This window comes from Marmota marmota, unplaced genomic scaffold (genome assembly GCF_001458135.2).
Source record: "Marmota marmota marmota unplaced genomic scaffold, marMar, whole genome shotgun sequence".
Lineage (NCBI taxonomy): Eukaryota > Metazoa > Chordata > Mammalia > Rodentia > Sciuridae > Marmota > Marmota marmota.
The window spans coordinates 47188728-47214461 of record NW_025999968.1 but is presented as its reverse complement, the minus strand read 5'-3'; the positions used below and the strand labels follow the sequence as shown (position 1 = coordinate 47214461).

General features: G+C 36.3%; 1 long non-coding RNA gene and 1 pseudogene across 1 annotated transcript in view; both read right to left on the bottom strand.

Moving 5' to 3' along the window:
- Nucleotides 1-25734, bottom strand: part of LOC125616929 — a 205242-nt gene that overhangs the window by 161858 nt on the left and 17650 nt on the right. The window lies entirely within an intron of this gene.
- Nucleotides 10741-13910, bottom strand: LOC125616928 (annotated as a pseudogene).

Here is a 25734-nt window from a genome sequence, read left to right as displayed (position 1 = left end):
GGGGGGGGGGGGGATTGCATGAAAATTGAGGGAAGACCAATAGAGGAAAGGCAGGGGGAAACTGTTGATCAAATTAAAGTATTATATAGTGTGCACATAAGAACACATAAAAAATCCTACCATTATGCATAATTATAAAGCAATAGTAACAAAATCATGACAAAGAAACATATATGAGCCTTTGGGGGAACATTCTGGACTCAAACCATAACAGTTCCCTGCACTTTTTCTTGCACAGACAAGCTTGTTCAGGCAAGGTGGTCTAGTGACTCATTGCACCTAGAGCAGCACCGTTCCTTTCCTCACACTCAGACTCTTCTTGCTACTAACACAGGATGGCACGTGCCAGCACACCCCCACCTTGCACAACGAAGTGACTACCCTGTGTCTCTCCCAGCATCTCAATCAGACCTCCCTATCACGAAGGTCAGATTTTTAGTTTTCCCATCTATGCCTTTGCTCTTAATGTTGCATAAAGACTTTCCAAGCAGCAGGCATTGCCATGGTGTTATAGAATATATGATTTATCACATGTACAATGGTTTTAAACAAAGGGAACAACTTTAAAGAATATGCATAAGAATTACGACAGGAAGCAGGGGAAAAACTTAATACACTACACACTCAAGAAATGAAAGAGGGAAAAGAACTATCTGGGATGGAGCATTTTTTGAGAAGAGATATAAAATTAAAGAGGAGACAAAGATAGTAAAAGAGCCAGTAGAATTTACAAAAGAAATCGAAATTAACAATATAAACACCATAGAAATAAACGTAATACAGAAATATAAAAATAATACAATACTATTTCCTAAAAGTGAATTTGGGGGGCTGGGATTGTGGCTCAGTGGTAGAGCACTTGTCTAGCATGTGCGAGGTCCTGGCTTCGATCCTCAGCACCACATAAAAATAAATAAATAAAGGTATTGTGTCCAACTACTTCTAAAAAATAAATATTAAAAAGAATTTTTAAAAAGTGAATTAGGAACAGGGAAGATAAGCTTATTAATATCTGAAAATTGGGCAGGGAGAGTATCTCAGTGGTAGAGCACTTACTTAACATGCACAAGGCCCTAGTTTCCATCCCCAGGACAGAAAAGAAAAAAAAAAAAAAACTAAAAATTTAAATGGTAAAAAGCAACAATAAAAAGGTAATAAGAAAGAGAATAGAGACCAAGGTGACCTACACTTGATTAAACAAGGGAGTCAAAGAAATCAATCAAAAAATAGTATTTGAAAATTAAATAAAAAATAATTTTGAAATGAAAAGAGATCTGAATTTGATGAGCAAAAGGGCACACAGTGTTCTGGGGGAAAGCAATTTGTTCCAGTAATCAACATGATATATTCTGGTGAGGCTGCTTACTTTTAAGAATAAAAGTGAAATTATACGAGCATTCAGTCACAGAAAGCAATTCACTTATGCAAGAAGAAAATCAGAGTAGCCTCCTATTTCTTCAGAGCAACACTTAGCCCCAAAAACTTGTGAGCCAAAAAAGATTATAGACAGCTCCTAATTAGGAATAAAAAGCTACTTGTGTGTGCACTCTCATCAAGTGCTACAATCAAAGAGCTTAAGAAAGGAGAAATCCATGGCACAAAAGCCTTGCTGGTTTGCATTAAAATGATTAAAATATAGAAGAAAAACTGAACAATTTGCAAACTTATAAACAATGAAATTGTAAATAGGGGTATAACTGGGGGCTGGACGTGTAACTCAGTGGTAGAGCTCCTGCCCAGAGTGCTTGAAGCCCTGCACTCAATTCCAAACATCCTCCCCACCCACTCACCCCCCAAAAAAGAGTATAGCTAAGAAAAAACAGGCACTAGCAGAATAAGAGGATCAGAGAAAAAAAGGGCCAAGTGCATCAATTTTCTAACCCTTTATATCAGGAAGTGAAAAGATATTATTTATGCCTGATGTTCCAAGTTTCCTTCTGATATTATTTCCCTCTGTCTAAAAAGGTTCTTTTAGCCATTCTTTCTGAGCAGTTCTATTGGCAATGAGTCATTTTAGTTTTGCTTCATCTGAGGTCTTCATTTTACCTTCACTTTTTGAAGGATGTTTTCACTGGAAATAGAATTATAGGTTAACATTTCTTTGCTTTCTGTGCTTTAAAAATATTCTTCTGACCTCCATGGTTTCTATGAAGAATGGGCAGTCATTAGAGTCATAGTTCCTTTATGAATAATGAGTTGTGTTTCTTTAGTTGCTTGCCAGACTTTGTCTTTAGTTTTCAACAGTTTTTTTGTGAAGTGTCTAGGTGTTTTAGTCTGTTTGTGTTGCTGTAACAGAACATCGCTGTATTAGTCTACCTTTCCTTACTATATTGAAACACCTGAAGCTGGATAAACCTGAAGTAAAAGAGGTTTATTTAGCTTAGCTTTGTAGGCTAAAAGTCCAAGTACCATAATGCTGGTTCTGGCAAGGGCCACATGGCAAATGGGAGATGGGGTCACAATGGCGGGAGCACACTGAGAGGGAGAAATCATATTGCTAAATAAGAAAGCAGAGAGAAATTGGATGGGACCAGACTTGGACATTTGTTTTGTTTTGTTTTGTTTTCTCCGTTTTGTTTTTTTTAAGAACTAACAAGAGTCCAATGAGAAATACCTTAATCCCCGTCAAAATAATATCTTTTCACTTCCTGATATAAAGGGTTAGAAAATTGGTGCACTTGGCCCTCAGTAACCCTAAAGACCTCTCATTAAGCTCCAAGTTTCAAAGGTCCACCTCCTCCTACCACCACAGAGAGAACTAAGCCTCCAACACATGAGCCTTGGGGGAACAAGCAACATCCAGACCTTAGTAACCAGAACTGTACAATTTATGCAAACAGTAGAAGTTCCTTTAGCTCCTGGTTCTGGAAGATAGAAGACCTATGATCAAGAGATCAGCATCAAATCAAAACTACACTGAGATTTCATCACACTCCAGTTAGAGTGACATTCATCAAGAATGCAAGTAATAATGATAGCTTGTGAGGAGGTGGGGGGAAGAACATTTACAAACTGTAGGTACAATTGTAAATTACCCAGCTACTATGGAGATCAGTATGGAGGTTCCTCAAAAGACTAGGAATGGAACCACCATATATCCTAGCCACACCACTCCAAAGTATCTATCGGAAAGAATCAAATGATTAGAATGATACATGCAGGAGAGGCATGGGGGAAGGAAGGACCGTGGAATGAGATGGACATCATTACCCTAAGTACATGTATGAAGAAACAAATGATGTGACTCTACTTTGTGTACAAACAGAGACATGAAAAATTGTGTTCTATATGTGTAATATGAATTGAAATGCAGTCTGCTGTCATATATAACAAATTTAATAAATTTTTTTAAAAAAGAATGAAACATGTAACCCAGTGTTTATAGCAACACAATTCACAATCAACAAGTTATGGAATCAATCTAGATGTCCACCAACTGATGACTGAATTAAGAAAAGGTATATATATATATATATATATATATATATATATATATATAGAGAGAGAGAGAGAGAGAGAGAGAGAGAGAGAGAGAGAGGGAGAGAGAGAGAGTTTTATTCAGCCATAAGAACAAAATTATGTCATTTGCAGGAAAATTGATGGAAATGGAGAACATTATGCTAAGTGAAATTATCCAGCCATGGTACTTTTTTCTCTCATATGTGGAAGCTAGAGAGAAAAAAGTAAAGAAAACATAACTCCTAAAAACAGAAGAGAGACCCCTAGACTATGAGGAAGGGAATAAGGGGAGAAGAGGAAGGAAAGGGGAACAGGTTAGAAGGGAATGAAACAGACAAAATTGTAAGGTGTGCAGGTATGAACATGCTACAATGAACCCCATTATTATGTAAAACTATAATGTACCAATAAAACACAATAAAGATGCCAGCATCATCGAGTGAGGGCCTTCATGCTGTGTCATCCCATGATTTTTAAGGCAGAGGAGCAGCAGAGTGCAAGAAAGCAAGCAAGGGCTGAACTTGCTATTATAACAAAGGCACTGTCACATGGCTAGCCCGCTCTCAAGGTAATGACATAATCCATTCATGAGGCAGAGCCCTCACACCCAATCACCTCTCATTAGGCCTTATCCCCCAGCAACCAAACTTCCAACACCTAGGATTTAAGGCACCCATTCAAACCCACTCATAGCTCTAGGCATAAGTTTCTTTGAGTTTAACTTGTGTGGGTTTCCCTGACTTGCATGAATTTGTAGGATCTATATAAATATTTTGCCAAATTTGCAGACTTAAAAAATATTTTTTATCAAGCATTTTTGCACCTCAATATTTCTTCTCCTTCTGGGACTCTCATGATATAAAATTAGATGATTGAGGATTAACCCACAGATTCCCAAGGCTCTGTTCACTTTCTTTTTAACCTTTTTTTCTCATTGTTGTATAATTCCTATTCTTAGAATTCACTGACTCTCCCTTCTCCCATTTTTACTCTACTGTTGGAACCAACTGATGGGGTATCTATTTTGATTATTGTATTTTATAGCATGAAATTTTCTACTTGGATCTTTTTTATATCTTCTGAATTTGCTGAAATTTCCTACCATTAAAATCACTTCAAGAGTATTCACCTTTACTGCCTTTAAAGACTTTATCAATAATTTTAACAATTTCATCTCAGCATTGGATTTTATTGATTATCTATTCCTGTGTGAGCTGAGATTCTCCTGATTCTTGGATTGTCAAGTAATTACACATTGTATCCCAGACATTCAATAATGTTTTATGAGACTCTGGTCTCATTTGAATCTATAGAGAATGTTAACTTTATGCCTCATTGTAGCAACTAACCCACAGATTTGTGTTCAGTCCAAAAATTCCAACTTGACTTTCCTGGGTTGTGGTTTAAATATCAATTTTTTGAAGCATTTGTAGTGCCATTCAGATGTGTCTCGAGTGTATCCAGTATCAAACTCAGGTGATGATCTATCTGTTCCTTAGTTCCGGTCTCGAAGTGTTTGCTGTACTGTTTAGGATCAGATTCATGCATGGGTGGCTGAGAAGTGAACCTGAGAACTTTCAGCGATTACTTCCCTAAGTTCCTCCCTTTTTGGTACCCATAGGTCCCCTTTGAGTCTTCTGGACAGAGCTGGGACTTGCTTTACCCTGCCCTGGCACACCCTTCTAGTCACTGCACCATACCTGCAGCCAACTGGTGGGAGGACAGAGAGAAACAGCAACAAGCATTCACATTGAATCACATCAAATTCCTCTAAATGAAGAGTAAGGCTCTCCTGCCTCAGTGGGGTCCTTGAGGGCCACTGCTTGTAAGAGTCTGTAAACAAGTCTGGATGGCGCCTGGCATTGTGCCAGAGGGAGTGGTTTGTGAAGTAATGCCAACGAGCCATTAAGTGTGGAGATTCCTTATTGGTTGACTGCTGTATCGAGTTTATGTTAATTAGATAAGCTGTGTGGAATGTATAAATACCTCTGTTGTCCTACAATAAACGGCTTCCACTCCAGCTGTATCAATGTACACAAGTTGTTCGTCACCCCCCGGCTATTTTGCTGCAGCCGGACTGCGGCAACTGCTGTCATGGTCATTGCCATAGGACTGCATGGGGACAAGGGCACAAGAAAACAGACAAAGACAAGAAAATGATGATTCCCTCGCCCCATTTCTGAAGGTTAGAAGAAAACTCCTTCCCCCTCACTGAACTAAAACTGAAGCGCAACTGGAGCTCTGCCTGCACTTTGATTCCTAGCCATACCAATGTCCATGTCCAGAATTTGAGTATCATGCAACCTTGAATCCAGATAAAGAGTAGCTACACTAAAAGAAAGAAAAGAAAAAAATGGCAAACTGACATGTCATTTCAGAGAAGCTTTGAATACTGGTCTTATTCCCAATCTTCCTGGTACTGTGGACTTTCCGGTGTCCTCAGATGGCTATTCTATGCATTCTGTCTAGGTTTTGCAGATATATTCAATGTACATGCAGAGATGGTGTGCTTGTTTGATTATACCCAAAACCAGAACCCCATAAGATAGTTTTATGGTTGATCTATGTAGAAAGATACCTTTTATGGAAAAAAATAATATTTTTATTGGTCTTTTTAGTTACAATGACAAAAGGATTCATTTTGACATAATTATAAAAGCATGGAATATAATTTGTTCTTATATATGTGTGTGTGTGTGTGTGTGTGTGTGTGTGTGTGTGCGCGCGCGCGCACGCATGTGAGTATATAAAATTTGTCCCCAGAATTTTCTTCCTTTCCCTCCATTCCTCTACCCCCTGTTCCCTTTTCTCTGTTCTATAGATCTTTTTGCTATTTACTTATATATAATTTTAATTAGTGTCTTATGGATGTTTGTGATGGTGAGATTCACTGTGGTATATTCATTTATATACATAGGAAAGTTAGGTCAGATCATTCCATCAATTTTCCCTATCCCAACCCTCCTCCATTCCCTTTTTTCCCCTTCCTCTACTCTACTGATCTTTCTTCTATTTTTCTTATCCCTCCTCCTTATCTTGTTTATTTTTTCCTTTTTTTATTTGTTCTTTTTAGATACACATAACAATAGAGTGCACTTTGACATATTACACATACTTGGAGTACAACTTACTCTAATTAGGATCCCATTCTTGTGGTTATACATATGTGGAGTTACACTGGTAGTGTATTCATATATAAGCATAGGAAAGTAGTGTCCAATTCATTCTACTGTCTTTCTCATTCCCGTTCCTCCTCCCTTCCCTTCATTCCCCTTCATCTAATCCAATGAACTTCTATTCTTTCCCTCTCTCCCCTCCCTTGTTGTGGGTTAGCATCCACATATCAGAGAGAATATTTGGCCTTTGTTTTTTGGGACTGGCTTATTTCACTTAGCATTATATTCTTCAGTTCCATCCATTTACTGGAAAATGCCATAATTTCATTCTTCTTTTATGGCTGAGTAATATTGCATTGTACATATGTCCCACATTTTCTTTATTCAGTCATCTGTTGTAGGGCATCTAAGTTGGTTCCATAGCTTGGTTATGGTGAACTGAGCTGCTATAAACATTGATGTGACTGCATCACTATAGTTTGCTGAATATAAGTCCTTTGGGTATAAACTGAGGATTGGGATAATTAGGTCAATTGGTGGTTCAATTCCAAAATTTCTAAGGAATCTACATACTGCTTTCCAGAGGGGTTGCACTGATTTGCAGTCCCACCAGCAATGTATGAGTGAATCTTGTTCCCCTCATCCTTGCCCACATTTATTGTTACTTGTATTGTTGATAATTGCCATTCTGACTGGAGTGAAATGGAATCTTAGTGTAGTTTTAATTTTCATTTCTCTAATTGTTAGAGATGTTGAACTTTTATATATATATATATATTTCTCAACCACTCATATTTCTTCTTTTGAGAAGTATCTGTTTAGTTCCTTTGCCCATTTATTCATTAGGATATTTGTTGGGGTTTTTTTTTTTTTTTTTGGTGTTAATTATTTTTGAGTTCTTTGTGTATCCTGATCATTAATGCCCTATCTGGGCAACAGGTGGAAAAGACTTTTTCCCATTCTGTTGGTTCTCTCTTAATGCTCTTAATTGTTTTCTTTGCTATGAAGAAGCTTTTTAATTTGATGTCATCCTACTTATTGATTTTTTTTATTATTATTTTACTTCTTGCACTTTTGGAGTCTTGTTGAGGAAGTCAGTTCCTAAGCTGACATGTTGGAGTGTTGGCCTACATTTTCTTGTAACAGGTGCAAGGTTTCTGGTCTAATACCTAGGTCCTTGATCCACTTTGAGTTTTGTGTGGGGTGAGAGACAGTAGTTAAATTTCATTCTACTACAGAGGGATTCCCAGTTTTCCCAGCACCATTTTTGTTTAAAGGGCCATCTTTTCTCCAATGTATGTTTTTGCAACTTTTTCCAGTAGCAGATAGCTGTATTTAAGTCAGTCATGTCTCTGCGTCTTCTACTCTATTCCATTGGTCTTTATGCTGTTTGGCACCAATACCATTCCTTTTTTGTTTCTATGGCTCTGTAGGATAGTTTAAGGTCTGGCATTGTGATGCCTGATGCTTCATTCTTCTTGCTAAGGATTGCTTTGGCTACTCTGGGTCTCTTGTTTTTCCAAATGAATTTCATGATTGTTTTTTTTTTTCTAGTTCTAGAAGAATTTCACTGGAATTTCATTAAAAATTATATTAAATCCTTATAACACTTTTGGTAGTATGGTCATTTTGATAAAATTAATTCTGCCTTTCCAAGAGCATGAGACTCTTTCCATCTTCTATGGTCTTCTTCAATTTCTTTCTTTAGCTTTCTATAGTTTTAATTGTGGAGATTCTTTACCTCTTTTGTTAGATTGATTCTCGAGTATTTTTATTTTTTGAGGCTATTGTGAATGCAATAGTTTTCCTAATTTCTTTTTCAGCAGATTCAACATTGGAGTATAGGAATGTGATTGATTTATGGATGTTGATTTGTATCGTGCTACTTTGCTTAATTTGCTTATAAGTTTTAGAAGTCTTCTGGTGGAGTTTTTTTGGGGGGAGGGTGTCTTCTAAATTCAAGACCATGTCATTGACAAATAGAGATAATTTGTGCTCTTCTTTTCCTATTTATATCCCTTTGATTTCCTTCTCTAGCCTATTTGCTCTGGCTAGAGTGGTGAGACCATGTTGAATAAGAGTGGTGAAAGAGGGCATCCTTGTCTTGTTCCTACTTTTAGAGGACATACTTTCAGTTTTTATCCATTCTGAATAATGTTGGCCTTCCATTGGTCATGTATAGCCTTTATAATGTTGAGGTAAATTCTTTCTATCCCTAGTTTTTCTAATGTTTTAAACATGAATAGGTGCTGTACTTTCTCAAATACCTTTTCTGCATCTATTGAGATAATCAGGTGATTCTTGTCTTTAAATCTATTTATGTGGTGAATAACATTTATTGACTTCCATATGTTAAACCAACCTTGCATCCCTGAGATGAAACCCACTTGATAATGCTACACTATCTTTCTGGGGTTTTGTATACAGTTTGAAAATATATTATTAAGAATTTTTGCATCTGTGTTTATCAAGGATATTGGTCTGTAGTTTTCTTCCTTGATGTGTCTTTGTCTGGTTTTGGTAGCAAGATAATATTGGCTTTCTAGAATGAGTTTGAGAATTCCCTCCTGTTGTATTTTATGGAATAATTTGAAGAGAATTGGTGTTAGTTCTTCTTTAAAGGTTTGGTAGAATCCATTTGGTCCAGGACTTTTTTGTTGGAAATTTTCAGTTTCATTACTTGAAATTGATCTGGTTAAGTTTTCCATATCCTCCTGGTTCCATTTTTGTAGGTATATGTATTTAGGAATTTCTCCATATCTTCAAATTTTTCTAGCTTATTGGATTATAAATTTTCAAAATAATTTTTGATGATCCTCCAGATTTCAGTTGTACCTCTGGTGTTATTTCCTTTTTCATCTCAGATTTTGAAAATTTGAGGCCTTTTTCTTTTGGTTAGTTTGGCTAAGAGTCTATCAATTTGGTTTAACCTTTCAAAAACTGACTCTTAGTTTTGTAGATATTTTATATTTTTTAAATCTCAAGTTCATTGATTTTTGGCTCTGATTTTAATTATTTCCTCTCTTCCACTTATTTTGGTATTGGTTTGTTCTTCTTTTTCTAAGGCCTTGAAATGTAATGTTAGATTATTTACTTGGTATCTTTCTATTATTTTAATGTACAAGCTCTGTGCTATGAACTTTCTCTTACAACTGTCTTCATACTGTCCCAGAGATTTTGATATGTTGTATCACTATTATCATTTACTTTTAAGTATTTTTTCATTTCTCTCCTGTTTTCTTCTGCTATCCATTTATCATCCAAAAGTGTGTTATTTAATATCTAGGTGTAGAGTGGTTTCTATTTTTTTTACCTTAGTGTTGATTTCTAATTTCATTCCATTATGGTCTTACAGAATGCAAGATTTACCTCTATTTTTTTGTATTTGATAAGATTTGCTTTGTGACCTAAAATATGGTCTATTTTATAAAATATCCCATGTGCTGCTGAGAAGAAAGTATATTCAGTCTCTGATGGATGAAATATTCTATAGATGTCTGTTAGGTCCAAATTATTAATTGTATTAGGCCTCGAAGATAAAGTACATGATCTTTACTTAATTTTTGTTTGGATGATCTATCCAGTGATGAGAGAGGTGGGATAAAGTCACCTACTCAGTATTATTGTAATGTAGACTATTTGATTCTTAATATTTAGAAGGGTTTGTTTAATGTACATAGACGCTCCATTGTTTGGGACACAACAAATTTGTGATCATTATATCTTGTTGATGTATGATTCCCTTAAGCAATATGAAATGACCTTCTTTGTCTCTTCTGATTAATTTTGACTTGACCTCCACATTATCTGATATAAGAATAGTAACCCCTGCTTATTTACAAGATCCACATGAATGGTCTATTTTTTCGCATTCACCCTGTGAAGTGAGTCTTTTGCGGACAACATATTGTTGGGTCTTGTTTTTAATCCAATCTGCCAACCTATGTCTTTTGATTGAAGAGTTCAGACCATTTATATTCAATGTTATTATTGAGAGATAATTTTTATTTCCTGCCATTTTTAATAGTGTTTAATTAATTAATTAATTTATTTGTTTATTTTAATTTGGCTTGTTTTTCCTCTTTGATTATTGTTTTACAATATTGAGGTAAGTTCCTGTTATCCCTAGTTTTTCTAGTGTTTTGAACACAAAGGGATGCTGTACTTTGTCGAATGCTTTTTCTGCGTCTATCGAAATGATCATATGGTTCTTATCTTTAAGTCTATTGATGTTTAATAGTGTTTAAATTGGATTTGATTCTCCTTTGATTGACCATTCTTCCAGTAAAATTCTACTCTATGCTGTTTTTAATTTTTTTACTTTTTATTTCTACTTCATGAAATATTTTTGAGTACGTTTTGTAGTGCAGGCTTCCTAGTTATAAATTCTTTTAGCTTTTGTTTATTATGAAATGTTTGCATTTGATCTTTAATTTTGAAGCTTAATTTTACTGGCTATAGTATTTTTGGTTGGCATTCATTTTCTTTCTGAGCTTGCTATATATTATTGCAAGTCCTCTTCAATTTAAGCATCTGGTTTGAGAAATCAGCTGAAATCTGAATTGGTTTAACTCTAAATGTGATCAGTTGTTTTTCTCCTGCAGTTTTTAAAATTCTATCCTTATTCTGTGTTAGGCATTTTCATAATAATGTGTCTTGGAGTGAATCTGTGTGATGTTATATATTTGGAATCCTGTATGCCTTCTGTATTTGAATTTCCATTTCACTCTTAAGGCTTGGAAAATTTTCTGATATTATTTCATTGAAAAGATTGTGCATTCCTTTAGTTTGCATTTCAGATTCTTCATTTAACCCATTATCTCAGATTTCTTGAATATTTTGTTCATGGTCTCTTAACATCAGTTCTCTATGGTCAACTTTATTTTCAATATTATGTACTTTATCTTCGAGGCCTGAAAATCTGTCTTTAAAGTGGTCTCATTTATTTGTGGTGCTTTTTATTGAATTTTTAATTTGGTTCTTGATTCCTTTATTTCAATAATTTCTTCTTGGTTCTTTTTCAGAACCTCTTTCTCTTTATTGAAGGGATCCTTATTGGGTAATTCCAGGTTCTTTTCTTTAAGATACAGCTCGTTGCTTTATTCAGATATTTGTACAACTCCAGCAATTGGGGGAGAAGAGGGCAAGGCAGAGCATCAGGCACACCCTTGGGCAGTGGGCGGTAACTGACATTTTCTTTGGTCTTTAATCTGGCGGTTCTGTGTACCTTTTCATCATATATGTACAGTCCATACACCGTCCACCAAGAATGCCTCAGAGTAAAGACATATGGGGAGGTGGAGAATGAAGGAGGTGGAGCTCAGTGGAAGCAGACTGTGCAGGAAGGCCCTGCCGTTCCTCTCCTGGAACTCCTGCAGCAGCTCATCAATCTCATTCTCCATGTCCTCCATGTGCTGGATACACTGGCAGAGCTCATAGATGAGGAAGGCTCCCAGGGTGGCCTCCTCATGGTTGTCGTGGATGTCCACATTGACCACGTGCACTGGGTAGCAGGTCTCCTGCTCTCTGGAGTTCAGATCTTCCACCACCTGGTCTAAACCTGCTCTTCACAGATGAGGATCAGGTCAAAAAGGTCCTTGCAGTTCTGGATCCTTTCCTGACAAGGCTTGATTCTCTTATTTCTGTCCAACATGTGCAAAATGCCATTCTGCGTATAGAGTTCTTTGTCTTTCCTGAGAAGATCATTGTTCATCTGGTCATATGTAGTTTTGAAATCATAGACATTGGGCTCATCAGGTGCTGGTCCTGGGAGTTCCTGATCCGAAGGACCTGACGCTGAATCCCTGCTTGCTGAGGATGTTGTGCGCCTCCATGCTCAGATTCTGGTTACTGGAGCACACCACTGCCACCCGCAGTGAAGATGACAGCATGGTGAAGGCCACACAGTCTGCCAAACCGCTCAGGGGCTCCCACCCAGCCTTGGGCTTCCGCACAAGCAAGATGGTAGCCGCAGGAAGTCCTGATGGTTCACTTTCTGTATTTTCTCTCTGATTTCACACCTCACATTATCTTTTAGCTCATGTAATAGTTTAACTATAAACTTTCTGAATTTCTTCTCTGACATTTCCTCCACTGTGGCGTCCATGAAGTTAGTTGTTGAAGCATTTGGGTTGTTTGGGATGGTTTGCTCCCTTGCTTTTTCTTATTGTTTGTATCTCTACCCATCTATTAGTATAGTTCTGACTTCTTTTCAGTGAAGGACTACTTTGTGAGCTTCTTTTTCTCAAGAGCCCTGGATTAGGTGAATATCCACATAATGATATTTTAATTCAGTATTTGACCTCTGTTGATCCCAACATCATCACTACTTTAAGAGATGCCACTGAACCCTATTTACTATAAACACTCTGAGCCACCCCTTATTCTATTCAACCTTATAAGAACAAAATCTTGGTGCAATTTTTCTCTTCAGTTTCTCAAATTCAGGTATAAATCTTTAGTAAAGTTCTGGAATAGGTGCAAAATTTATTTGTTTAATTTCATGAACTTACTATTACCTTTAAGTGAGAAAAAGGAAAAAGGAAGAAAGATTGGGCAAGTGACGGGGTGGGAGAGAATCTATCAATGGTAATTTACACCAAGGTAGAAAGGAGAAATAGAGGAATGGTATTATTTGAGGTAGTAGCAGATAGTGAAAGAGGATGCATAGGGGGTAGAATCAGGCATAAACTAGACCTAGGAAAACAAAGATAGGAAGATTGATTCCAATTAATGCTTTAAATCATTAGATGAAATACATTCAAATGGGTTGAAGGTACAATGTTTGCTATTAGGTTAACAATTATCAAATTAAGGAGTTATTTACATGATCAAAGTTAACATTAGATTGTTTATTCTATACCATGTCAAGGTGAAGAAAATTCTTGTTGAATCTTGGTTTGGATTTCATTGGGGTTTGGACATTTAGCAGATGATCTTTGGCTGTGGATCTCTCCCAAGTTTCAAGGGCACAGAAGCCAATTCCCTAGTTGCTATGGACCTCCTACCAACAGCTTCTAGTTTTTCAGCTCAGAGTCCTGCAGCTGACTGCTTGGAGGGTGCAGGTGTTGTGGGTTGGCTGATTCTTTTGTGTGTAGTACTTTAGGATGCAGGCTCTGAAGTGCCCCTGATTTTGCCATGGGATACTGTGTACCTGTTCCCCTCTACTGGATGATTCTTTTCATGGTAGTGAAGATCCTGGTGACTGTCTGTGAGTGCAGAAACTCTAGCTGTGGATTTTCCATGGGTGGAAAATCTGTAGTACAGAAGTATTCTCCAGGTTGACACCACTCTCTGAGGTACTGTAGTAAAAGGTGTCTAATGGTTCACCTGAACTCTAGTTTCCACTGCTCCAGGCTGTGAATGGCATATGTTGATTCCCTCTACTTACTAGGTCTGATGCAAGGTCCTGCAAGTATCCAAACAATGCCCTGTCACTCGACAGCTGCAATCAGGGTTCAGGTTGTGCATGTTAATTTTGGTATCATCCCATTTCTGCTGTGTAGCCTCTGGCAATTTCCTGCTGGGTCTGTATGTCACTGGATATTCTGGCAGCTTCCCTCTGGTATGGCACTCTGATCCCAGGGACGGTTTCTAGGCTTCCCTTGATGCCTTCTTCACAGCGTCAGTGGTTGGGTCTGGTCAATCTGCTTTCCTTGGTTCAGGGCCAAAGTTGCTTGAGATGAGTGAGCAAGCAGACAGTGTGCAGGGTTTTTCACCCATGCCTGGGTCCTAGAGGCTGAGCAAGGTTATGTGCACTTGCCCCACACAGCTCCCCACCAGCCTGTTAGTTCCCCGTGTTCATGGGGGGATGAGGATTTCAGCAATTTACAATTAGTCATGGTCCTTCTAGAAGTTCTTTCTGGCTGAATTAAGTGGTCCCACTGAAAGCGACATCCCCTTGGTTTAATTTGCATCTGTCTGGACGTGGGATGACACTGCGCTGATTTAAGGGGGGTGACTGGTCAGCTGAGGGCTCCACTAGCTGCAGACCCCTGACTCAGCTTTCTTTTCACCATTTGGTTTTCAGCTGTTTGTGCTGTTTTGAGGAGCCTTCTGTTAAGGTAGCATTTTAAATCACGTCTGTCTTTCCAACCATTTTTAAGTAAGTGAGCTTAAGGGAATATCTGCTCCCCTCTTACCTCTCCCCCTTCTCATCCACAGGTTCAGGTTCCCCGTTAGAGGACTTGGAGTTTGTTTTCTACTCTGACCTACCTTCCAGTCTCTCCAGGTCTCAGAGTATGTAATATCAAGTCTTAGAGCTATTTATTTTGTCACTCACTTCTCAATGCTGCTTTTCCTTTGCTACTTCCTTTCTGTGTTGTGAGGAGATCAAGACTCACTGCGTAGTTCGCTTCCACCATTTTCCTTCTCAAATAAAGCTTGAAGTATATATTTATTAAAAGTTTTTAAATGTAACTAGTCGGCAGGGCATGGTGACATATGCCTGTAATCCTAGCAATCTGAGGGGCTAAATGAAACAAGAGGATCAATCACAAGTTAAAGCCAGCCTCAGCAACTTAGCAAGGCCCTAAACAACTTAGGGAGACACTGTCTCAAAATAAAATATTAAAAGGGCTGGGAATGTGGCTCAATACCAAAAAAAACCCAAAAATGCAAATAGTAGAAAAAGCACACTCAGAATGAAAGACTTTAAAGTTATCATAATTATCACAAGGTAAAGACATTATATGATATTATATGAAAATAAATTTACAGATACATATCCCTTGTGAACATAGATATAAAAATCCATAGTCAATTAAAATACATAAAAGGAAAAAACACACAAAAATTAATGGGGTTCATCCCAGTAATGTAAGGTTGGTTTAACACTAGAAAAATGATGAGTCATCATATTAATAGACTAAAAGTGAACAATCACATGATTGTCTCCATAAATACAGAAAAAATATCTTCGATGAAATTCAATGCTTATTTGTGATTTAGGGGAAAAAAACCCCACTTTCAGCAAACTAGGAATAAAACAGAACCTTCTCAATCTAACAAAAGACATCTATGAAAAAATCTAAAAACAATAACATACTTACTAGCAAAAGACTTAAAGCTTTTACTCCGAACAAATAAACAAATAAAAAGGTATTTAGGTTGCAAAGGAAAGAAATACAAGTGTTCTTGTTTGCAAACAACATTATTGTCTACATAGCAAATTTTAGAGTCTACAAAACATCTCCTCAAAATAATGACAAAGTCACAAAATTCAAGGTCAACATACCAAAGTCAGTAGTATTCTTATGTACAACTAGTAAATGATTAGAAATTAAAGGCAAACATCATTGGAATATAATAAAATATGAAAACAAAGTAACAAATTTTTTAAATGTGTAAAACATGCAAATAAAAAACTGCTAAGCATTACTTAGAAAAATAATTAAAGATAGACAAATGGGAATATATATGTTCATGAAATAAAAGAACCAAAATTCTTAAGCTAATAGTTCTCCATAAATTGATCAACATAATCCAAAATATCAGCAGTATTTCTCATAGAAATTACAAGAAGATCAAAAACGTAGACAGAAATACAAAACACCTACAATAGAGCAAAAAACAAAGGAGGGGTGGGGATAATTGGAAGTCTTTTGAAACAGAAAAAGAAAGCTGAAAGTCTTATTCTCAAATAATACAAAATTAACAGACTATATAAAGCTAAAGTAATTGAGGAGCCTTCTATTACAGTTCCATTTTAAATCACGTTTGTCTTTCCACCCGTTTTTAAGTAAGTGAGCTCCCCTACGTTGCCCCTCTCCCCTTCACATCCACAGGTCCAAGTTCCCAGTTGGAGGCTCAGTTGGAGGACTGGCTGATATTGATATGTAAACTAAAGGAACAGAAGAGTGAGTTCAGAAATAGATCTACACATACACAGCTCATTGATCCCAACAAAGGTCCCAAGTATTTCAATGTGAAACAGTTACTATTTTCAACATATACTAGAGGAAAATTGGATATTAAGATAGCAAAAAATAAATAAAACTGAGAGAGAGCCTTACTTTTGTCTTTAGACCTTATCCAAAATTTAATTCAGAAAGAATTACAAACCTAAGTGTAAGCATTGAAACTTTAAGACTTCTAGAAGAAAAAATGAAAAATATTTGCTACCTTGGATTACATTAGATTTCTTTTTTTAAAGGTATGAACTATAAAATAAAAATATTAATAAATTAGACTTCAAGAAGTTTGATCTTCAAAAGTTAATGTTGAGGGGCTGGGGTTATGGCTCAGTGGTAGAGAGCTTGCCTAGCAAGTATGAGGTATTAGGTTTGATCCTCGGCACCACATAAAAATAAATAAATAAAATAAAGGTATTGTGTCCATTTACAACTAAAAAAATATATTTTTAAAAAATATTAATGTTAAGAAAATAAAAAGGCAAGTTATAGACTGGAAGATAATGTACAAAATATAGCTGATAAAAGATCTGCTTCAAGAATAGATACAGAACTTTTACAATTCAGTAAGGCAAACACTCCAATAAAGATGTGGGGGGAAGGAATTCAAAAAAACCCTTCATCAGACAACATACTGAAACAGTAAGAACATGAAAATATGATCAGCATTACTGGTCTTTTCAGAAATACAAATTAAAACTCCATGGAGAAACCCCAGAACACTCACTGGAATTGAAAGAAAGGAAGAAAGAAAGAAAGAAAGGAAGGAAGGAAGGAAGGAAGGAAGGAAGGAAGGAAGGAAGGAAGGAAGGAAGGAAAGGAGGGAAAAGAAAAAAAGGCAATATCATCTTCGTCTGTTTTCTATTACTATAACAAAATTGCCTGAGACTGGGTAATTTATACAAAAAAGAAATTTGTTTTCTCTCAGTTCTGAAGGATTGGGTGTTGTGTCTTCATTTGGTAGAAGAGTGAAAGAGAGCAAATCCACTCCCAACCCTTTTGTAAAGGTCAGAACCCGTTTATGAAGGGAAAACCCTCATAACTCAATCACCTTCCCAGTGTTGGTGCATTAGGGTTTAAATTTCCAACATATGAACTTTGGGGAACACATTTAGACCACAGAAAAAAATTAAATGCTTATTATGTTACTGTTGGAAATGCAAAATGATACACTCGTACAAACAGGTTTGTCAGGTTTTTTTTTAATATAAATATACTCTTCTCATATAACTCAGCTGGCTCATTCCTAAGCACATCCCGATGCCATGTGCTTGAATGTGAATAGCCTCTTATTAATTAATAGTTCCAAATTGGTAAACAATTCAAATGTTGATCAGCTAATTAATATAAGCAAATTACTGCCTATCTATATAATAGAATAAGTGAAAATAGTCAGACACAATGACTTCATGCTATAGTATTCCATTTGTATAAAAGTCTAAAAAGAGGAAAATTATAATGATAATAAATCATTTAGTTTTGCCAGGGCTAGGAATAGGGAGAGAGAATTGACTAGAAAGAGCAAGAAGGAACTTTCAGGAGTAATTGATATGTTCTATACTAGGATTGTTGTGGTAATTACACAATTGTGTATGCTTACCAAAAATTAGAATTCTAAACTTAAAATGACAATTTTGCCTCATTAAAGGCTGATGTATACAAAAGCAGGAAATCAGGGGAAAAAAAGTCATATTCCACAATAGAGTACATTCCATAATAGAGTCTAACTTCATAGATAGGATGCTTAATGTTATTAGTATAGAATTATTATAACTTTGAAAATCTCATAAAATCTACCCAAAACTAATAGAGATAATATGAGAATTCATATGAAATCAATACACAAAGAATATTAAGCTTTCTTATATGCACATAACTAGCAATGAGAAACTAATTTATAATAGGGGGAAACGTCATGTTACAATTCCTTTTAGTGTCCACCAGGAGTTCCTGTGTTGGAAACTTCATTAAACAACTCCCAGGGTTGAGGGTATAGCTCAGTTGGTGGAGTACTTGCCTCACATGCACAAGGCCCTGTGATTAATCCCAAGCACCACAAAAAAGAAAAAAGAAAAAAAAAAAAACACTCCTATGCTAATTATTTGGAGGTGAGATCTTTGAGAGCTAGTTAGCACTAGATGAAGAGTTAGGGTGGGGTCCCCAGAATGGCATTAGTGGCTTTATTATAAGAGGAAGAGAGGCTCTAGCTAGCACGCTTGCTGTGTCTCACCATAAGATGACCTGCACCATGTTGTGATGAAGCACAAGGCCCCTACCAGATACTGGTGGCATGTTCTTGGGCTTCCCAGAATCCAGAACCATGAGCTAAATAAACCTCTATTCTTTATAAACTACTCAGTCCTTGGTTTTTAGTTATTGCAAGAGAAAACAGACTGACACAAAAACTTATAAAATACAAAACACATATATAATATCTATATGAAAAAAGATTTAAGTCACTCCTACAGGAAAAATTGAGTAACTGGAAAGGTGAACTCTGTTCTTGGTTAGAAACACCTTGTGTTAAAAACTTGTTTTTTCCTAAATTGATTTAAAATTAAATTCAATCTTAATCAGTGGGAAAAATTCTAGAAATAATCCCAAATACATATTCTAATTTTTAATATAATTTAACAGGTAGCTCATATCATTGGAGAAGATACAGATTATTTAATATATGATACTGGGGTAACTTTTAAGCTTTTGGAAAATGTAAGTTTAAGTGCACACTTCATTCCTTAAGTCACAATAAATTCCATTTATATCAAAGATTTATATGCTAAAAATAAAATCATAAAGTCAGAAGAAAATATGGGTTTTTTTATTATCTAGAGTTGGTAAGATCTATCTAAGCATACATAAAATTCAAAATTCAGAAGATAAAAACAAAAATTTGACTACATAAAAATTTTTAACTACCTTTGATGCAAAAATGTACTGTAACTAAATTCAAATGATAAATACAAATGAGGGGAAAACAAATTTGCAACACAAATGACAAAGGGCTAATAATATTCTTAAAATTAAAATTAGCTTTTATAATGTTAATAAAGGTAACTAATTTGTAAAAAATGTAGCAAACAAGAAGAGATAATAAGAGAAAAAAGTACAAAGTAGCCCGCCCATAAAATAAAAAGATGTTCAACCTCACTTATAATGTAAGAAATTAATGTTAAATTGGAATGTGGTACCATTTCTCAGAGATACAAGAAGCCAAAATTTGCTAATATTTGGTATGTCCACTGTACAACATCTGATACAATAAGTAATAGAACAGAGATTTATAATCATGAGGGAGCCAGAGTTGCCTTACATGGAATTAAGTATTCCACAAAATGACAGTGTGGTCCCTGCCCCAACCTAATGACATAAATTGTAGAGTCTGCACCTCTGGGTAACTTCAACCAAAACCAGAGAATTCTAGGTTCGCCTCCAAGAAGCTTAAAGGAAGTACTGGAAAACTGCACCCTCACTTTTATCAAGTTCTTCTGAAGCAGTTCTCAAATTTTGGCAAGCATCAAAGTTATCAGCAGAACTTACTAAGCCCTGATTGATAGGCTCTGCCTCCAGAGTTTCTGACTCTGAGAAGTCTAGGATGGGACCTGAGAACCTGTGATTCTAACAAATTTCTTAGGTGGTGCTGATGCTTCTGGTCCAGGGACCTCATTTTGAGCGGTTAATGCCCTTTGCCCGACTTTCTTGCCATTTCAGTGGTAAACCAAAGTGAACACAGCACTGATGGAAGTCCCAATCTTCAAAGCCAGACCACCCCTGGATTATCTGGTCTAGCTTGCAGCTCTGGTTTGAATGTGTCCCCCAAAATTCATGTGTTAGAAACTTAATCCTCAATACAATAGTGTTGAAAGGTAAGACTTTGGGAGGAGATTGGGTCATAAGGGCTCTACCTTCACAAATGGTTCAGTGCTATTCTCAGGGAAGTAGTTTTATTATTTCAGAGTGGGTTTGTTATGAAAATGAGTTTGGCCCCTTCCCTCTCTCTCCCATGCTTTGTTCTGCCATGCAATGCCTTTTACTATGTTATGATGCAGCAAGAAGTCCCTCATCAGACACAGCTCCCTGATCTTAAACTCCCCAGTCTCTAGATCCATGAACCAATAAATCTCTGTCCTTTATTTATTTTGTTATGTATTCATTACAGCATTATTAATACAGCAACACATAATGAACTAAGACACTTACCAATGCTGGTAAAGACATCCATAATAAAATATTTTCCCACGATCCTAATGGGAAGTTCAGTCCTTTGCAATTTGGTAATATTTCTCAAAATTCATGTTTATATTCTTGGCCTAGAAATTTCATTCAGATATTTATCCTGTAATTTTAATCCCCCAAATACATAAAGACCCTATGCACAAAGAGGCTTATTGCAGCATTATGAAAATAACTGAAATCTGGAAATGAGTGTCAGCCAATTGGGAATTGTTTAAGTAAATTAGGCTGTATCCTACGGTAATACTTTATAACTATTAGGATGAATGAAATAGAATAATCACAATGAAATGGAAATATGTCCATAATGTATAAAGTATAAAAAACAAATTGCAGAATAGGATATAGACAGCAATCTACTTTTTGTCAAAATTTAAAAAGATATATCTTATGTATATTATATATGATATATAATATGTGTGATATGATTGCTATGGTCTGAATGTTTGTATAATCCCAAATTCATATCTTGAAATCTAATCCCCACGGTGGTCATATTAGGAAGTATGGCTTTTAGGGCCCTAGCAGAGACCCTAGAGAGGTCTTCTGACCCTCTTTCTACTGTCTGTGAGAAGACATTCATCTATAAACTAGAAACTGGTCCATCACCAGACATTGAATCTACAAGTGCCTTGATCTTAAAGTTCCCAGCCTCCAAAACTACAAGAAATTTATTTCTATAATTTATAATCTACTCTGTCTATGGTGTTTCATTATAGCAACCAAAGCAAACTAAGACAGTGATACATATATAAAGATATGATTCACATATGCATATAACATGCACATACATGTATACACAGAGAGGTTTCTGAAAATGTCCTAGCAGAGTTAGTCAAGGGAAAGAGGACAGGGGTCTCAAAGGTGGTGAAACTGGATGAGTTGGGGAAGAGATGGTATGGCACTGTATGACATCTTCTTCACAGTTTTCCTGTTTGAATTATGTTATGACAAGTACATAGGCCCTGTTTATTTTAAAAATTACTTTTTATAAAGTAAAGCAACCACCTGAATTCCACCAATACCTCAACATTAAGCTTTTGGGGGACCTTGGAGGTGTCTAGGAATTGAATGCAGAGTTTTGCACATGTTAAACATCCACTCTACTACTGGGCTTCACTCCTAGCCCCAACATAAAGCAATTTTTATCTACTGATAATAGTTTGCCAAAGCTCATAATTGGGAATATCTTTTTTATTTTTTGACCTAGTTTTTAATCATTGTATATAAATGAAATGAATAAAATTATGCCTCATGTAAAAAATAAAGATAAAATAGAAAATATATAAGGTACCCACTACAAACAAAAGGGATCCAATAAATCCTTGTTCCTGCCATGCCCTGTCTCTTTTCCCCATTTGAATTATATTTCTGGTGCCCTGAAGGAAATATAGTTAGCATCATTATATAATATAATATATAATCTGAAATGTAAATGTTTATCGTGTGAATCTGTAATTTCTCTGTTGACTCAAATCCTTCAATCATCATGAACTAAGTTGCTATGACTCGCATCTACTCCGTGTTCCTGCCATTTCTATGAATTCCAGGAAAAGGACACACCATCCTCAACAGTTATGCCAATAAGTGATGACAGGGCATGTGCCACAAGCTGGTAATATTACTGGGGACCTAGAATCCCCCTCATGGCAAAGATGTACTTGAGGGGAAATAAAAGATCACCAACTTGTAAAAGGAAAATTAATAGATTCTGGTGTGGACTTGACATTCAGAACTTTCAGGCAGCTAGGTCAAGCTGGCATTTCGATACACAAACGTACTGCTATAAAGTATAAGGCCAGGTCTCAGGGGAGAGAGAGAGGACTAGACATACAATCCAATCTTAAATTTCTCTTAAGAGTCATAAAGCTCAAGCTATGAGATAAATATTTATATGCTCTGATTTTTTAACAAAAAAGAAATCCAAAAAGCCATAATGGAGCAATATCTCACATTATTCCTCAACCTGAAACAGCAAAATAAGACTTAAAATTCCAAATAATGACCACATTTTCTGATTCTTGCAAAGCCATATGAAGAGGCCCTACTGCAATCTCTCAGTATCTCCATAAAGAGTCACTGTTATTCTCCTCTGTAAAGGTTCTATCACTGAGAGAAAACTGTAAAAATAAATCATTGACAGAAAAAATATACCTAAATTTTACATATCAAACAATGTGAACTAAGTTTCTTTACATTTTGGAACCAGTTGTACTTTTCCTTAATAAAGCAAGAAAGTCATGTGTTAGAGGTCAAGTGCCAAAGGTCATGACAGTGTTTTTTATGTACCCAACTTGTTTCACTCACTGATAATCTTTCTCCACTGAAATCATTCTGTGTTATCTTTAATTAACTTACGACAGGCTCAAAATCCTTTAAACTTTTGAGTTTTCAACATTTATCTAACTAGTTAACTATGATGAACACATATGATGACATCATTTAGGATATCAAGATATCATTGCACCCTTGTAATTATATTTGGAAGTGGAATTGGAAAGGATCCAGAAACATAGTTTAAACTACCAATGGGAATCATAGACTCAACCAATACAGAAAAACTTTCTAATTAAAAATCCCAGTTAAACCTTGTATCCCTTGGCTTTCTCTGTGGATCTAGAAGTGCTTTAAACAGTGATCAAATAAATCACCCAAACATCCTTGCACATCGTCAGGGAGAATGTACTATAACAGACACTTAATGGATTGGAAAAACTGTACTGCAGAAAGGTTAAGTGATTTACCAAATAGCACAAAATAAGCCAGGATTAGAACAGAAAATAGTCCTCGGTGACTTTGATCTGGTCATTGGTCCTAGCTGAGTAAGCACCTTTGTTTGTTTGTCAGTTTCAACTTTCTCCTTGTAATAGGGATTAGCAAAGGATTTAATCTTTTTCCTATTGACCACTGTTTGTTTGTTTTCTTTTATTCCTCCATATTTTCACTCCAGAAAAAAAATGGAAATTATGCTAGTCATATTTGAATAGCATTATATCTCACAAAGTGCTTTTACATTCATGATCTCATCTAAGTGAGCAAACACCATCTCTGCCTTCTGCATTTCTTCAATCCTTGACTCCATTGACCTGAAACTGTCCAAAGACACCATATATGCAGTAGGAAAGATTTTCACTATGGAATCCCAAGATAAGCATGTCATCATCTTTTATTCAGAAACATATATTAAGACCTCGGTATGCAATATAATGCTAAATATTTAGAATATGGAGATAATTAAGATAGAGTCCTTAAATGAAGGAGATAGTCCAAACATGGAAATACTTTACAAACATAATATCACAGGTGCCTCTGTTGAAGTATGAATAGAATGTCTTTAGAATATCAGTGAGGGAGAAATGTGTTCTGCTTGGGAGAGTCAGAAAAGCAACTGTGCTAAATTGTCCCCACATGTCCCTTTCCATCACATAGCCACTCTCCACCTGCTCTATAACCCAAGAAGCTAACTTTTGTGGACAGCATGACCCAGGCTGTCTTGTTTGCCTTTTAGATTTTAGAGGGGTTTAGCAGTGGGACACCCCTGCAGGAAATCAGAGGGAATGCAAAAGTGAGTTACATATTTATTTCTCCAGTTTCCTCCATGTCCTGTTACAGTATGGTAGTGGTTACATTTCTCTATGAAAAGTCAGCATGCCTGTTTAAACTCTAGTTACTATGGGTCACTGGTCCCTTCCTTGTTCCTCAGACTCAGGAATGGTAGGCTTCCATGTATGTTAGCCCCAGAGAGCTCCATGGTCTCTTGTGCTTCCTTAGCTATTTATAAATAATATCTCCATTAAATTTTAAGCATAGAAATTAAATTTCTAGCTTAGGGTGGGCAGTTATTAAGGAAAGAAGACCCAGATTCAGGGAACCTGCTTAGGTATTGTTGGGAACATCTAGTTGAGCAAGAACATGAATTAAAACAGTGGTAGCTCAGATGGAAAGGAGATACGTGACTTGCAAGATATTTTTGTAAGTTGCATTGCCAAACTAGGTAACCCACCAGACATTGAGGAGGGTAAGAGAATGAGTGAAGATGAAGTTTACTGCCACATTATTAGGAAAAGAGATATTTTTAATTTAAATAAAACACTCTATAGTGCTATGTGTGCTATATATGTTAATTAAAGATAATTTGGCATAACGGCTGCCATCTGTTTATGAAGTCTCCTGCCCTTGAATTTGGAAGAAAATCAATAGTCACCTTCAAGGGAGCTTGCACAGCAAACTCAGGTAATACAAAACACACGTGAGCATGTGTATCCTTCCCAGGCACTCTATTTCTGCACGTGTATGCAACCACCAGAGCCCCTTGTGGAGACATGAAAGCCTTCCAGGATGACAAGGAAGATCACAATGTCAACCTTCTCTCCTACATTGAGTACGTTTTGACAGTGCGCACAATGAGATCACTGTAAAGTGATCTTGATGTCAGGGATGATGAGAACATGCCACATCCCAACATTCATCTGAAAGGTGGTCAACATGGTACTACTGTTGCCTGGCCTCTAGGACTCAGCCACCCACCTGCACTTCAACTTTCCATTACCTTTAAAGATGTAAAGAAAGCCTGCTTTAGTTTTATTGTCAGACTACTTTTATATGAGTGGAATTTCCTGAGAAATGCTCCTCGAATATGCACTTGTAAATGGGTATAGGGCTAGGTAAAGGTGAAATCTCAGAGACAAAAATATATGTCCTTCTTTCTGAAATATTAATGATCGAATATGATAACCATATTGTAAATGCATTTCAATTCTATCAAAGATGGAAATCAAAAGTTAACAAATAGTATCTTTGAACAAAAAGGAAGCTCAATGCCAAATGTTTTCTCTGATATAAGGAGGCTGATTCATAGTGGGGTAGGGAGGGGGAGCATGGGAGGAATAGACAAACTCTAAATAGGGCAGAGAGGTGGGAGAGGAAGGGAGGGGGTAGAGGGTTAGAAATGATGGTAGAATGTGATGGACATCATTATCCAAAGTATATGTATGAAGACAGGAATTGGTGTGAAT